Source organism: Hyperolius riggenbachi, chromosome 1 (genome assembly GCF_040937935.1).
Source record: "Hyperolius riggenbachi isolate aHypRig1 chromosome 1, aHypRig1.pri, whole genome shotgun sequence".
Lineage (NCBI taxonomy): Eukaryota > Metazoa > Chordata > Amphibia > Anura > Hyperoliidae > Hyperolius > Hyperolius riggenbachi.
In genome coordinates, this window is record NC_090646.1 from 95,489,665 (window position 1) to 95,504,640 (window position 14,976).

Below are 14,976 nucleotides of genomic sequence, written 5' to 3' on the forward strand. Positions count from 1 at the left end.
CACTCCAATGAGTTCTGGGTCACCATGAGCTTGCTGGGTAGCATGTCCCTCTCGGTGTTACAAGCCCTACTGCATAGAGCCAAATTAATCCATGCCATGCACTGATGAGGATCAAACAATCCAAAACAGTCTGTATGCGTGTTGGATTATTATGGCTCTGTACAATTTAACAAGCTGACACATCATTGCATTCCAGCGGTTCTGGAGGTGTGTTTAGCTTTTAAGGGTAACAATGGTTAATTTGCATATTTTCAGCAGTGATGCACTGGGAGACATCTCAAGCTCACTCCAACCTGAATTATCGCAAATTCTTTCTGTTTTAAGAAAGCAAACTTTTGTTTTTCTTACACTGTTAATGGTAGGGTTCTCAAACTTTGCACAGTTGGTTGTTGGGTGACTAGGGTTATTATTCAGAAAAGTGGTTGGAGCCTATAAAAGACAATCAAAATTCACCTAATGATTTTCAAGGGGAATATTTACATTTCTGCCATTCTTGCACTGTTAATGGCACAAGCCTCAAACCTGGTATAGTTGATCATTGGGTGACTGGGGTTCAATTTCAGAAAGGGGGTGGAGCCACAAATAGCCAATCAGATTTGTTTCATTCCAATGCAAATTATTGTTGCCAAACACCGCAAAGCTCACAAACTTGGTAATTGAGTAATTGATTAATTGTGTGTTAGGGTTAGGAAAGTGGGCACAGCCAACACCAGCCAAATACATAAGCGGGCAACGCCGGGTCATAAGTGGGCGGAGACAAATACAAATTTTACTGGGAAAATGTAAACAGCAGCCATTCTTACACTGTTAATGGTAGGGTTCTCAAACTTTGCACAGTTGGTTACTGGGTGACTGGGGTTAATATTCAGAAAAGTGGGTGGAGCCTACAAAAAACAATCAAAAATTACCTATTGATTTTTCAGGGGAATATTTAATTGCTGCCATTCTTGCGCTGTTAATGGCACAAGCCTCAAACCTGGTACAATTGATCATTGCGTGACTGGGGTTTAAATTTATATAAGGGGGTGGAGCCCCAAACAGCCAATCTGATTTGTTTCATTTTATTATTATTATTATTATTTAGCATTTATATAGCGCCGACATATTACGCAGCGCTGTACAGTGTATATATATATTTTCTTGTTGCTAACTGTCCCTCAAAGGAGCTCACAATCTAATCACTACCATTGCCATATGTCTATATTATGTAGTGTATGTACTGTAGTCTAGGGCCAATTTTAGGGGGAGCCAATTAACTTATCCGTAGGTTTTTGGAATGTGGGAGGAAACCGGAGTGCCCGGAGGAAACCCACGCAGACACGGAGAGAACATACAAACTCTTTGCAGATAGTGTCCTGGCTGGGATTCGAACCAGGGACCCAGCGCTGCAAGGCGAGAGAGCTAACCACTACGCCACCGTGCTGCCCTATATTTTAATGCAGGTTATTGATGCCAAAGACCGCAAAGCTCACAAACTTGGTCATTGAGTAATTGAGTAATTGTGTGTTAGGGTTAGGAAAAGTGGGCGCAGCCAACACCAGCCAAATACATAATCGGGCAATGCTGGGTCATCAGTAGGCGGAGACAAATACAAATTTCACTGAGAAAATGTAAACTGCAGCAATTCTTACACTATTAATGGTAGGGTTCTCAAACTTTGCACAGTTGGTCACTGGGTGACTGAGATTAATATTCAGAAAAGTGGGTGGAGCCTACAAAAGCCAATTAAAATCCACCTATTAATCTTTAAGGGGAATATTTAATTGATGCCATTCTTGCACTGTTAATGGCACAAGCCTCTTGCACTGTTAATCACCTGTACCTGGTACAGTTGGCCATTGGGTGGTTGGTGTTCAAATTCAGAAAAGGGGTGGAGCCACAGCCAATCAGATTTATTTTATTTCAATGCAAATTATTGATGCCAAAGACCTCAAAGCCCACAAACTTGGTCATTAAGTAATTTTGTGCTTGGGTTAGAAAAAGTGGGCGGAGCTAGCACCAGCCAAATACATACCTGGGCAATGCCGAGTCTTCAGTGGGCGGAGACAAACACAAATTTCACTGGGAAAATGTAAACTGCAGCCATTCTTACACTATTAATTGTGGGGTTCTAAAACTTTGCACAGTTGGTCACTGAGTGACTGGGATTAATATTCAGAAAAGTGGGTGGAGCCTACAAAAACCAATCACAATTCACCTATTGATTTTCAAGGCAAATATTTAATTGCTGCCATTTTTGCACTGTTAATGGCACAAGCCTCAAACCTGGTACAGTTGATCATTGGGTGACTGGGGTTAAATATTTAGAAAAGGGGTGGGGCTACAAACAGCGAATCAGATGTGTTTCATTTCAATGAAAATTATTCATGCCAAAGACCACAAATCTCACAAACTTGGTCATTGACTATTGACTATTGTGTGTTAGGGTTAGAAAAAGTGGCCACAGCCAACAGCAGCCAAATACATACCCGGGAAACATCAGGACATCGGTGGGTGGAGAAAAATAAAAATTTAACTGCCAGAATGTAAACTGCAGCCATTCTTACACTGTCTGTCAATGGCAGGGTTCTTAAACTTTGCACAGTGGGTGACTGGGATTAATATTCAGAAAAGTAGGTGGAGCCTACAAAAGCTAATCAAAATTCACCTATTGATTTTCAAAGTAGTGGAGCCACAGCCAATTATTGATGCCAAAGACCGCAAAGCTCACAAACTAGGTAATTGTGTGTTAGGATTAGAAAAAGTGGACAGAGCTAACACTAGCCAATTACATACCCGGGCAACGCCGGGCGACCAGCTAGTTAAAAATATATGCAAACAGAGATACATAAGAAGTACGTTTATCAGAATCAGAATCAGAATCATTTTATTTCGCCAAGCATGACTGGGTCAAGCCCGGAATTGGGTTTGGCACAAGGAGCGGTACATAGAAGGAAAGGCAGGAAAAACGTTAGAATGACAGTAGTACCTTATACACAATATAGACATACACAATATACAATCAACATTAGAACATATAGCTCAGTATTCCTCTTTCAAAAACAAAAAAACACTGCTGAAGTCTACCGCTCTTATGCAGGTGGCAGGGCGCTGATGGAGGGTGGTAGAATGTTCAGGGAGTTCAGGAGGCTAACGGCCATCGGGAAGAAAGAGTTCTTGTGTCTGGTGGTCTTGGTGGGGATGGCCCGGAGTCTCCGACCCAGTGGAAGTGGGGTGAAAAAACAGTGGCCTGGGTGAGAGAGGTCACCTGCAATCCTCAGTGCCCTGGCTTGCAGTCTCGTTGTATACAGGTGGTCAAGTGGGGTCAGAGGTCTCCCAATGATCCTCTCCGCCGACCTAATGATCCTCTGTAGTTTGTGCCTGTCACTGACGGTGGCTCCCGCATACCAGACCAAGATGGCGGAGCAGAGGATAGATTCAATGGTGGCAGTGTAAAAGCATTTTAGAATCTCCTGCGCCATGCCGAATTTCCGCAGTTGGCGTAGGAAGAAGAGTCTCTGCTGGGCTTTCCGTTGGGTTGACGTGATGTTGACTCTCCAACTCAGATCGCTGGAGATGTAGGTGCCCAGCAGGCGGGCGCAGGGCACTATGGCCACCTCAGTGCCATCGATGTAGATGGGCGGTGGGGTAGGAGCCGACTTCCTAAAGTCAATTATAAGCTCGACGGTTTTGGCCGTGTTGAGCACCAGGCTGTTCTCCTTGCACCAGTGGCATAGTCTTTCCACCTGCTGCTGGTAATCCTGGATGTTGTCCTTGGTGACGAGGCCGACAATGGTGGTGTCATCCGCAAATTTTACGACTTTGACAGAGTCTATCGTGGATCTGCAGTTTATTTCCATAGTAAACTGAGTTATAAATTACTTTTCCCCTATGTTGCTGTCACTTACAGTAGGTAGTAAAAATCTGACAGAAGTGACAGGTTTTGGACTAGTCCATTTCTGTATAGGGGATTCTCAGGGATTTATTTATTTTTAAAAGCAGTTAGTGAATTGCAGTTGCTCTGTCCAACTTCCAAAAAAACTGTGTAGGGAGCAGGGAAGCTTGCCAGCATCATTGTTTAAATCCTTTTTTAGGGAATATCTTTAAAAAAATAAAAGCCTTGCTGAGAATCCCCTATGAAGAGATGGACTAGTCCAAAACCTGTCACTTCTGTCGGATTTCTAATACCTACTGTAAGTGACAGCAACATAGGAGAAAAGTAATTTATGACTCCTTTTACTCTGGAAAAAATGTACTTCTTATTTGTATATGTTTGCACATATTTTAAATGTTAAAAATTTTCGCCATAGTGCCCCCTTAACAGTGTTCCGTAATGATGATGAAGTTTAGATATTCATTTTGCCCATACTGTTTGCATGCTACTATGGAGATCCTAGCAAGTTAGATGGTGAGAAAGTTAGGTTTACCAGGATCAGCAAGTATTCTTTGTTTCTGAACAACATAGGAAGTTTAACCAAACTAACTCCCACCTAAGAACCACTGTCATAAATGTAAGGTTATTTTTATTATGACATTATAAGAAAATCAGTATTTCAATATACATGGCTGCCCTTTTCTTCTGTCAGAGCAGCCTTTCAGTCACAGAGCTGAATTCCTGTCTCTTCACTGCTTTTCTGTGAGGGCAGCGCCAGGTCAGGACATGCCATATTTAGTCATAGGTAAACAGAAGACAGATAGATGGCCATACATCTCTCGACTTGGAAGCCGATCGACCATTCAGATTCGATAATTATTATTGAGGTTATTATCAAATTGGATGAAAATGGGTGCCGCCAAGAGCATGCTCAATTGATGATGCGATCAATTTCTGCCCAATTGATCGGACATGCTGAAATATCTATTTAATAAGATCCAACAATTCTATTCTTCCTGTAGTTGCTGTTCGCCCCTATTCCTTCTAATGGACTGTTCCTGAATTATGCGCATATTTATTTATTTATTGTATTTATAAAGCGCCCACATATTATGCAGCGCTGGTCACGTGTACATCATAAGTAAGAAAACTTTCTAGTAATGCAGTTTTCTTATTGGGAAAAATACTCTAAAATGCTGCTGATTTTTGTTAGGACTTTATTTACTGTCTATCCCATTAAATTCACAATAATGGTCCTTTAAATTCTTAAAGCATACATCATAACAAGCATGTATTGTGGTGGAGCTTAATGGGATGTTAAGCGGGACATAAAGGCATTTTGGCAGATGTTAACCTTTTGAAAATACACTGAAACCATATTAACTCAATAAAAGAGAGTAGATTTCATCCCTTCCCCTTCCTAATGCTTTTTAGCATTTGTTTGCTGCCAAATTGCAGATTCAAATAAAAATCCCCAACTGTAGTGGGCTTGAAAGTCCCAGCATGCTTTGGTTGGGCATGTTAGGCCGTGTGGTTCCACTTCTGCTTTCCAGTGATAATTTAATATGTGCCTGTCATTCAGATCGATAGAGCTGTAGTCACATGATCTATCTCCTATCTCAGAAAAAGATGGTAAGACACTTTCCATCTTTCTAATTTAGGAGAGAACAGAGAGACACCCCCAGACTGTGGAAAGGGCATGTTCTTCCTACACTGTGGACTTTCCTGAGAGACCGGCTCCCAGCTTCCCATTGCGCTTCCCAAGAGCTGAAATATGAGCTGTGGTGAGTCGCATTGTCCACCTCAGAGGGCGTGGGGGAGGCCATTTTGTATTCATTCATCGTTTTTTATTTGATGTATGGGAAACCAAGCCATACTTTTTTCCAGTCCTTCAGTTTCAACCACATTAACATGCTTTTCCCAGAATGCTTTTCAATTCTGTATCCATGACATTACTAACTGTGCATGCCATTACTAGTCTGTGGAGTTCTATGGATCTCAGGGATAGTATAGATGTTGTTTTTATACTTATTTAATATATGGATAACTCTGACACACAAGTTCAGTTTTAGACCCCTGGGCCCAGGGATGGCAGACAAGAGACTGCCACTGTGAGAAGAACAGATAAGTTTGTGGTGCATATACTATGGCAGGCTGAATAAGCCACTGTGCTATTATAACGGTGGATATAAGCTCATAGTGTTTACTGCAGTTTTTATTACTTTTTTTTTCATTTGTTCTTTCTAAAGCAAGATAAAATGTGCAGCACAGTAAGGTCTTTCAGTTGCGTGTGGTCCGGTATTGGTCATGGAGAGAATCCGAAGACATAACAACAAAAGTTATTTAGGTGATACCTTTAAAGTGAATGTGTACCAGTTTAAAAATAAAATAAAAAAGTCAGATACTCACCTAAGGAGAGGGAAGGCTCGGTCCTAATGAGCCTTCCCTCTCCTCTCACGGTGCCCGGTCCCGCACAGGATCCCGAGCAGCAGTATTCGACCAGTTCGGTCAAATACTGCCACTTCCGCCACCGAAGGGAGGTTTCGGAAGCCTTCGGGAGCACTCGGGCTCCCGAGGATGGGCCGCTCCATAGTACGCATGCACGAGCGTCCTCTATGACGCAATCGCGCGTGCGTATTATGGAGCGGCCCGTCTTTGGAAGCCCAAGTGCTCCCGAAGACCTCCGAAGTCCCTGCGGCTTTGGACGCGCACGGGGGGAGCCAGCGCAGCACCGAGGGCACCGGCAGAGGAGAGGGAAGGCTCATTAGGACCGAGCCTTCCCTCTCCTTAGGTGAGTATCTGACTTTTTTTATTTTTAAACTGGTAACCATTGGTTTTAATGACTAATAACTGTACAAGATTTCTTTTCAAGCTTTTGAAACTTTAAAGTGAACCAGAGATCAAAACAAGTAAAGAATTGATACTTACCCGGCACTTCCTCCAGACTGGTCGCGACTGAGCCTGCTACCGTGGCTGATTGCGGCTGAACGGCAGACCGCGGGAGGACGGCGAGGGACTCAGACGAGCTTATGGGGCTGGAGGAACGTAAGTATCAATTTTTTACTTGATTTGATCTCTGGTACACTTTAAGTTTCTTCTTAAGACATGATAGAGAACGGAGTCAGATCCAGTTCTATATCATGTCTGAAGAAGAAACAGAGTTGAAAGCTTGCAAAGCAATCTTGTTGTCTGTTGGTATGTTGACCACAATAGTTCCAGTATTATTGTAATACAGAAGTGCAGTAACAGCTGCACATGAAGCATACATGCCTCATGTAGATTTAGGCTGCATTATAAGACTCAGGGACAGGGCCGGATTTAGGCCAAGGCCTGCTAGGCCATGGCCTAGGGCACCACAGGAGGAAGGGCACCAAAGCAGCAGGCTAAACTGGTGCAGCATTTGCAAGCTTGCAAATGCTGATCGCATCATTCTGCTGCTAGATGCCTGTGCAGCAGCCAGCTTGCTTTCTGTGCACGTTTGCATTGGGGGGGGCGGCTATGGACTTGGGCAGCATTGGAGACGGAAAGGAAGAGGAAGCTTCTGCACTGGAGAAGAGCGGAGAAATGAGTGATAACTGAACGCTGCTGTGGTGTGAAGGCGAGCTAACTACCTATACTGAAAGATGTGGGGGGTGGGGTGGAAAAGGATGGATTAAGGGAGTCATTTGGCTACCTATACTGGAGGGAAAGGGGGGAGGAGTCATCTGGCTACATACTAGAGGAAAGGGGGGAGGGGTCTTCAGGCTACCTATACTGGAGGGAAAGTGGGAGAAGTCATTTGGCTACCTATATTGGGGGGTCATCAAGCTACCTATACTAGAGGGAAGGGGTCATCCGTTACCTATACTGAAGGGGGTGGCTGGTAACAGTGGCCTAGGGCGGTAAAAAGTACAAATCCGGCCCTGCTCGGGGAATGTTTACACTATTGTTCTGTGAAATAAAATGTGAGTTATAATTGCACAGCAATGGTCTGTGATATTCCCACGATGAGTCTATTAACATTGGCGCCCTGGATTCTCTACACGCCGGGTTCTGTCATAATTGGAAAAAACACAGAATCCAGGCTCATCATCTCAGGTTACAATATTTAAATAAGTAATAAGGGAGGTGTCAAGGGGGGTGTGGCCAACAAAGCTGCAAAAACAATTAACCCTTTGTACACTCACATGCAAATGCTTTCATGCAAATCAATCAACCAGGAACCACTGCTATCCCTACAGCTAAGTTGGCTCCTGTCTATGACTATTGTCAGTATGCACACAGCTTATGCTGGTGTGTGCATGGTGCACATGGATGTATTGTGTTAGCTCCCTTGTGGGATTGTCCTAAAGCTGGCCACTAACGGTCCAATTTCTAGCGAAAAATCGTTCGAGCGATCAGAAATTCTGATCGGACGAAAAATCGTTCACTACACCAAGAAAATCCAAATTTTCGTTCGACGAAAATTCATTCGGGCGACATTTTTTTTCACTCGTTCATAATCGATTCTGTCCACCAATGGAAATTATTTACAACCAATCCGATCAGAATTTCTGATCGCTCGAACGATTTTTCGCTAGGAATTGGACCGTTAGTGGCCAGCTTAAGAGAGGATGGCAGGATATGAGCTCCTAATCTCTAAATAGTTTTGATGCACTAAAGGCCTTGTTCACATTGCGTTCCGCTCACGTCAGCGTTCGCATTCGTCTTTTTTTTTTTTTCCGATTCCCGCCACTTGGGAGGGTGTTGCTTTTTTTTGTGAAAAGCGCTTTTCTAAGCGATTATCTAGAGTTTTTTTAATTCACTCTCTGACCCTCCTGAAAACGCCCCTAGTGTGAACGATCCCTAAATGCTTGTATGTTAGTACTATGCATGTTATAGGTCCAGAGTTAGGACACATGATCCCTAAATGCTTGTATGTTTGTACTATGCATGTTACAGGGCCAGAGTTAGGACACATGATCCCTAAATGCTTGTATGTTTGTACTATGCATGTTACAGGGCCAGAGTTAGGACACATGATGCCTAAATGCTTGGATGTTTGTACTATGCATGTTACAAGGCCAGAGTTAGGACCCATGATCCCTATATGCTTGGATGTTTGCACTATGCATGTTACAGGGTCAGAGTTAGGACACATGAATTCTGGCGTGTATTTGACTATGCTCATTGTAACAAATCCGCTGGCTTTTAGCTGTATGGATAGCAGGGGTTCCAGGATTATTGATTTGCATGAAAGCATTTGCATACGCGCGTGCAAAGGGTTAATTGATTTTGGGGTTCCATCATAATACCGCCATCCCAGCGTAATAACCGAGGTAAGAATGTGACTTTCTCTCCTTTTAAAGTCACAGGTTTGCTTTAAACGCAGAGAATTGAGAGAATGCATTTCACAAAACAGAATGCCAGCTTGTAGAGTTACATTTCACTACTCTCAACTTGTCGATCCACTTTGATCAATAGGCTATTATTTATTTATTCACTGTTCAAATTTCCAGTAAAGAAAATACTGCAAGGTTATTGTTACTTTGGATGAGTTCCCACTTTAAGAATACTTTGTCCTCAGTGAGTGCAACCTGTGCATTATTTTCATACTTCGATAAGAAATGCAAGCAGAATTATAATGGTCCTTCAAGTGCTGGTACTTAACATTCTCTTTCCTGCAGAAACATGGCATTCTGGGCTTTCTCCAGTCATAAATAACATAATCTGTGCCAAACCTTTCACTGCTCAGTTCCTGCTGAAGGGTAAGAACACTGCCAAGACATTAGCACTCAATCTCTCCAAACCCTTCAGTGGCTATGTGACTCCAGCCTTGTGATTTGTCAAATCACATTATTTTAGGAACCGCATTCTACAAAAAGCTAAACATTACTGTGCTTCATCTACCATTTATCAGTTGAAAAGGCCAGGACTGACACATTTTAGGATCATTATTACTTAAAGCAAACATGAAGTGAAAATAAACATATGAGATAATGAAGTGTATGTATAGTACAGCTAAGAAATAGAACATTAGGAGCAAAGGAAAGAGTATCATATTGTTTTCCAGTACAGGAAGAATTAAGAAATTTCATTTGTTATCTATGGAAAAGAGCTTCTCTGAGCTATTCAACCTGCTGGGTGGAATACAGTCTTGTTTTCTGAAGCATGAGAAACAGTGTGAGACAGTTTGTGATAAGGTTTTACTGCAGGAAAGTTCAAAGGGTCATTATTTCTGCTTTGTTTTATAGCTTAAAAGACAAAGGGCCATTTTCTATTGCTGAACTCGCCAGCGCTAAGCACTGGCGAGTTCTTAACTTAGGCGATGGGGGCATCACCTAATCTAATTAAACTTTAGACCCCCCCAGGCGGAAAAGAACTCGCTTGGGCGATATAATCGCCCAGCGAGTTCTTAACACCGAATCCAATTACCCTTATCATGTCTCCATGAGCGTTAGCTTAGACCTGCAAAAAGCAGGTCTAAACTAGCTAACGCATGTCGTCGTCGCCGCAGTATCTGGGGGTCTCCTTTAATAAATGAACCAATAAAATGGCTCAGACAGCGGACCAATGGGGAGCCCAGGCTGCAGATTCAAAGATGCTTTGCCCAGGCTCCTTCTATGCGGACAGTAATTACAGTGTTAGATACACTGTAATTACGCGACGGATTTTGCGGCGAGAGGCGGCGGGTGATCTGCGGCGGTATGTATGCCAATAGGGGTGCCGGTGCAGAGCTGCGTGGGGGCTTCTAAACTGTGCGGCGACCCGACGGGGAGCTCTGGGGGTCTCCTTATTAAAGGAGACTCCCAGATGCTGCGGCGGAAGATGGCGGCGGATGTTAGGCGGGCGAGTGCGCATGTGTGGGGAGTGAGGCCGTTGTGCTGATGGACAGCACCACAGCGTAAACCTCACTCCCCATCGCTTGGTAAAAGGGAGCATCGCTCAGGCTTTCGCCTGAGTAATGCTCCCTAACGATCGGCCATCGCGCAAAGGATATGGGCAATAGGATTTGCCGGTAATCCTCGCGCGATGGCAAGGTGATAAGTAGCTCGCATCTGCAAGCCACTTATCACCTTGAATAGGATATGGCCCCTAGTGTGCTTTTAAAACTGCAACTGTGACAGCATGATGCAGTGTTATAATAAAAGCTACATAACTGAAAATAAAAATATTCTTTCCTTTGCTACTAATGTTCTATTCATTATCCGCACTACACATTCAATTCATTATATCAAGTTTTTTTTTGCTTCAAGTTTGCTTCAAAGGCTCACTATTGTGAACATTTGTAAATGCATGAGTACACAAATAAGAAGGGCATTTCTCCCAGAATAAAACACACTATAAATTACTTTTCTTCTTTGCTGCTATTGCTTACAGTAGTCAATAAAAGTCTGACAAATCTGACAGGTTTAGGCTCCCTGCACCCTGCATGCGATTCCAATTTTTAATCGTTTTTTACGGGCGATTCCGATTTCTAATCGTTACTGCATGCTGCGTTTTTCTGTTGATAGCATTCATGGAAAATCGGAATCGCAAATCGGATTTGCAGTGTGCAGGGAGTCTTAGGGTCAGAGCATCTCCTCACAGGGGATTCTCAGTATCTTCTTTGGGCAGGAGCGCATGTTAGGATTGGGAGCGTTTTGACACATACAGCAAATGTTCCTGCTACACTGGTTATTGTAGTTAGTGGCGCGCTCAGGAATTGCACGCCGTTTGCATTTTGAGTTTGTGGGTTTTTTTTATTTTAAGTCGCATAGCAGTTTGCTTTTTCACCCACAAGATGCATGCATTTCCAAATAAATATATTTCACTGCAGTTTGAAATATTCTGAGTGATTGTAGGAAATCATGTGCAACATTGGGTAACCCAGAATGAATGCAGAGCACCCCCAAAATGCCAGAAAAGAAAACGCTCATTGAATTGCATGGAATCCTCAGAAAGGATCTATACAAAGATGTGTCAGCCAGGCTGCTTTCTTGCTTGCACAACTATTTAACTGGTGGACTGAGCAACTGCTGATCAGTATGTCATTTTGAAAATAAAGATAACCCAGAGAATTCCCCATGAGGCGATGGTCTAGTCCAAAACCTGTCAGATTTTTACTGCTCACTGTAAGTGACAGGAAGCACAGGAAAAAAGTAATTTATAGCTCATTTGATTCTGGGAGAAATGTACTTCTTATAAGTACGGTAGGCGTACACATCTATACTAAATGTTACAATTTTACACAATAGTGGTCCTTTAAGTGTAAGATCACTTAATGAATTGTGCTAATTTTTAACAGTTCTGTAGCTGTATTTGTGCCCTCAAATTGTTGCAGATGTCTGATACCATAGGTCTGATTTACAATAGCCACTAGGGGGGCTCAACTTGAATTTTGTGCGGATTTCTTATTTTGTCTATAGCATGGACCAGGGGCCCCAAATACAAATGCCGGCCGACAGAGTATTATCTTCTTAAAAAGATCAGAGGCTTTTTTTCATGCTTTCACTTCCTGATCACTGTGATTGGCTCACAGTTAGCAGGAGGTCAGGAGCCAATGAAACAGCTCCTGACCGATAGGAGGAAGCTCAGCTGTCACATGACAGCAGAGTTCACTTCCTCCAGGGGAAGCCATCATCTCGGGACCGCCGAAAGCCATAGAATCTACACACCATCAGAGTTAGAGAGCCACAGGTGCAGCATAGATTCTACTTACCGCAGTCCTGAACTGGTTAAAAAGTTTAATTGCAGGTAGAGATGGTCACTGACAGTGATATGTGGCGTTCTACAGTCAGTATTTTAGAAGAAAGCCTGCCGAAGACAGCTGAATAGGCAGAAGGCAGCGGGATAGAAGATACTGAGGATGAAAGAAGAAAGAAGTGTAGAGATGAAAAGAATGGAGGAAGAGAGAAGTATTCAGAGGATGACACAGGGGAAGAAATAAGAATGCAGAAAAGGGGATGAAAATCAGAAGAAAACATCATTTTTTTCCTCATTATTATTATTATTAAATATATTATTTGTGTTTTATTTCAAATAAAATATACATTTTACACTTCCTTATAAATAGGTAGAGAGTAAAAACATCCCCCTTGGTAATTGGCAGCCATCTGGGGTGTAATTATTATTCAATTCTGCCATAAGTCCCCACTAGTGCCACAAGTATGGGGTTAGGCCCTAGTAGGGACTTACAATGGACTCTAAGAGCTCTCCCCCATGTATGGGGTGTGGTTATCTCCACCATCCCTTGCACCAGGTGGGGAATGTACATAACACTGGACAAGGGCAAACTCCAAAGGTTCAACAACAGAAAATCTTGTACTGGGCATGCTCAAGATGCTCCCAGCGACGGGATCGAGAACACAGTGGCTGGTGACTGGCTCTGTTGCCAACATTGAAGCTTAGTCACTGTGGGGGACACGAGGATTGTTCAGTGATGGCGCGGGCACAGGACAGCTGCAGGGGGCTGGTAGAAGCCCCAGGTAAGTAAAACTATTTTCTTTATGTTCACTTTTAGGTTCCCTTTAAGCATATTTCTGATAACAGAGTTACACAGAAGTGGGGTGTGGTGAATGCACAGTGCAAAACGTAGCTACTCCTAAAGACAGGAAGTAGGTTATCTGAGGAACGGGACATCACAGAGAAATACTTAAAGCATGTGCATAATCCTGGTTCAGAGGAGATACAATTTATTTAAGAAGACATTTGCAATTAACTTTTTTTCCTTAGTTTGCCCCAACATTGTCAATAAAATGCCCTTTAAATAGAACCCGAGGTGGGTTTGAAGAATATGATCTGCCTATACAGCCCAGCCTCTGTTGCTATCCCAAACCCCCCTAAGGTCCCCCTGCACTGTGCAATCCCTCATAAATCACAGCCACGCTGCTGACAAACAGCTTGTCAAAGCTGGCTGTGTTTATCTCTATAGTGTCAGTCTGCTGCTCTCCCCGCCTCCTGCAGAACTCCTGTCCCCGCCTGCCTCCCTTCCCTCCCTGCTGATTGGAGGGAAGGGACGGGGCAGGGACCGGAGCTATGCAGGAGGCGGGGGAGAAGCTGAGACTGACGCTACAGATGTAAACACAGCCTCACAGCACGACTGTGATTTATGAGGGATTGCAGAGTGCAGGGGGACTTTATTGGGGTTTGGGATAGCAACAGAGGCTGGGCTGTATAGGCAGATCCAGCCTCTGTATGCAGATAACATTCTTTAAACCCACCTCGGGTTCTCTTTAAACCACCAGCAAACAAGAAAATAATCACTATAACTACAATAGTACTGTTTCACCTAAATTTTGATACTTTTTCAGTTGCAAAGTGCTGAAAAGTTATTTTAAATAGCAGATGAAAAATTATCTCCTAGGAGAAGACTCAAGAGAATAAGATAATTGCATATAGGCCCAGATGTTTAAAGAAAACCTGTAATGAGAAAAACCTCCCCTGGGGGGTACTCACCTCGGGTGGGGGAAGCCTCCGGATCCTATTGAGGCTTCCCCCGTCCTCCTCGGTCCCACGGCGGCGGAGAAAATCCTCCCAGAGCGGCAGGATGTAAATATTTACCTCCCGGGCTCCAGCGCAGGCTCAGTATCGGTTCTCCGCCTCGGAGATAGGCGGAAATAGCCGATCGCTGTCAGGCCGCTCTACTGCGCAGACGCAAGACGCCTGCGCAGTAGCGCGGACCCGACGGAGATCGGCTATTTTCGCCTATCTCCGTGCAGAGAGCCGCAACAGCGCCCCCGCTGGAGCCAGGGAAGGTAAATAAATCAGCGCTTGTCAGCTTTGTCGAGGGAGTATTCTGGGACACTTTGGGGGAGCCAGCGCTGGACTGCCTGCAGCTACAGCGGAGGGGAAAGCCTCATTGGGACCCTGAGGCTTCCCCCTACCAAGGTGAGTACCTCCCAGGGGACGTTTTTTTTGTTAAAGGGTCTCTTTAAAGAGGAACATTAGCAAAAAGGGGAAAAAAATCAATACATTGCAAAGTGAGACGTTAAAAATAGAATAGAGATCAAGAAATGATTGATATGTACCATGTTACTTTTTTCATATTGTTTAATCCACAATCAGCCTGCACATGATCATCTTTACTACTGGCAGACATGAAAAAAAGACTGCCTCAACTGCCATTATCTATAACCACACCCCCTAAGGCTCAACACACACCATACAATCTAGGTTGTTCAATC

At 43.6% G+C, this 14,976-nt stretch overlaps 1 protein-coding gene across 8 annotated transcripts in view; it reads left to right on the top strand.

Annotated features, from left to right (window-relative positions):
* The window catches only part of PPP2R2C (protein phosphatase 2 regulatory subunit Bgamma), a 183,521-nt gene that overhangs the window by 60,288 nt on the left and 108,257 nt on the right, over positions 1-14,976 (top strand). For 4 of the 8 annotated variants that reach the window (XM_068277157.1, XM_068277147.1, XM_068277197.1 and 1 more), the window contains exon 2: positions 5,515-5,637. The exons of 3 other annotated variants lie outside the window; for them this stretch is intronic. The gene's annotated coding sequence lies outside the window, so the exon portion shown is untranslated. Of the gene's footprint in view, positions 1-4,368; positions 4,388-5,514; positions 5,638-14,976 lie in introns of those variants that run through there. One more of the 8 variants, XM_068277173.1, reaches the window with a different exon arrangement.